The sequence below is a fragment of the Ovis canadensis genome, chromosome 16 (genome assembly GCF_042477335.2).
Source record: "Ovis canadensis isolate MfBH-ARS-UI-01 breed Bighorn chromosome 16, ARS-UI_OviCan_v2, whole genome shotgun sequence".
In the NCBI taxonomy this organism is placed as follows: domain Eukaryota; kingdom Metazoa; phylum Chordata; class Mammalia; order Artiodactyla; family Bovidae; genus Ovis; species Ovis canadensis.
The window spans coordinates 47,234,683-47,236,359 of NC_091260.1; the positions used below are offsets into that span (position 1 = coordinate 47,234,683).

The window sequence follows — 1,677 nt, forward strand, 5'->3', positions numbered from 1 at the left end:
CTTGAGAAATCTGCATGCAGGTCAGGAAGCAACAGTTAGAACTGGACATGGAACAACAGACTGGTTCCAAATAGGAAAAGGAGTACGTCAAGGCTGTATATTGTCACCCTGCTTATTTAACTTCTATGCAGAGTACATCATGAGAAACGCTGGACTGGAAGAAGCAGAAGCTGGAATCAAGATTTCCGGGAGAAACATCAATAACCTCAGATATGCAGATGACACCACCCTTATGGCAGAAAGTGAAGAGGAACTCAAAAGCCTCTTGATGAAAGTGAAAGTGGAGAGTGAAAAAGTTGGCCTAAAGCTCAACATTCAGAAAACGAAGATCATGGCATCTGGTCCCATCATTTCATGGGAAATAGATGGGGAAACAGTGGAACCAGTGTCAGACTTTATTTTTTGGGGCTCCAAAATCACTGCAGATGGTGACTGCAGCCATGAAATTAAAAGACGCTTACTCCTTGGAAGAAAAGTTATGACCAACCCAGATAGTATATTCAAAAGCAGAGACATTACTTTGCCGACTAAGGTCTGTCTAGTCAAGGCTATGGTTTTTCCTGTGGTCATGTATGGATGTGAGAGTTGGACTGTGAAGAAGGCTGAGCGCCGAAGAATTGATGCTTTTGAAGTATGGTGTTGGAGAAGACTCTTGAGAGTCCCTTGGACTGCAAGGAGATCCAACCAGTCCATTCTGAAGGAGATCAGCCCTGGGATTTCTTTGGAAGGAATGATGCTGAAGCTGAAACTCCAGTACTCTGGCCACCTCATGCGAAGAGTTGATTCATTGGAAAAGACTCTGATGCTGGGAGGGATTGGGGGCAGGAGGAGAAGGGGACGACAGAGGATGAGATGGCTGGATGGCATCACTATCTTGATGGACATGAGTCTGAATGAACTCTGGGAGTTGGTGATGGACAGGGAGGCCTGGCATGCTGTGATTCATGGGGTTGCAAAGAGTCGGACATGACTGAGCGACTGAACTGAACTGATGGTAGTTCTATTTTAATTTTTTGAGAAACCTCCATTCTGTTTTCCATAGTGGCTGCACCAGTTTACATTCCCACCAACAACCTAGGAGGGTCCCTTTTCTCTATATCCTCACCAGCATTTGTTACTTGTGGTCTTTTTAATGATAGCCATTCTAACAGGTATGAGGTAGTATCTCATTGCAATTCTTTTTTTTTTTTTTTTGCCAAGCCATGCTGTGAGACTTGTGAGATTTTAGGTCTCTGACCAGGGATTGAACCCAGGCCCTCAGCAGTGAGAGTGCTGAGTCCTAACCACTGGACCATCAGGGAATTCCTCTCATTGTGATTTTGATTTGCATTTCTCTTATGATTAGTGATGTTGAGCATTTTTTCATGAACCTGTTAGCCATTTGCATGTCTTTTTTTGGAAAAATGTCTATTCAGATTTTTTGCCCATTTTTAAATCCTGCTGTTTGGTTTTTTGATATTAGGTTGGATGAGGTGTTTGTGTTTAGGATATTAACTGCTTGTTGGTCATATTATTTGCACATGTTTTCTCCCATTTGTAGGTTGTCTTTTTGTTTTGTTGATAGCTTCCTATGCTGTGCCAGCGCTTTTCAATTTAGTAAGGCCCTATTTAATTTTGCTCTTATTTCTTTTACTTTAGCAGCTAGACCAAAAAAAAAAATATTGCTACAGTTTATGT

At 42.0% G+C, this 1,677-nt stretch overlaps 1 non-coding gene across 1 annotated transcript; it reads right to left on the reverse strand.

Moving 5' to 3' along the window:
- Positions 1-1,228: 1,228 nt before the first annotated feature.
- Positions 1,229-1,301, reverse strand: TRNAE-CUC (transfer RNA glutamic acid (anticodon CUC)). The gene has a single exon. It is a non-coding gene; the product is annotated as a tRNA-Glu (tRNA).
- Between the last annotated feature and the right edge of the window lie 376 nt (positions 1,302-1,677).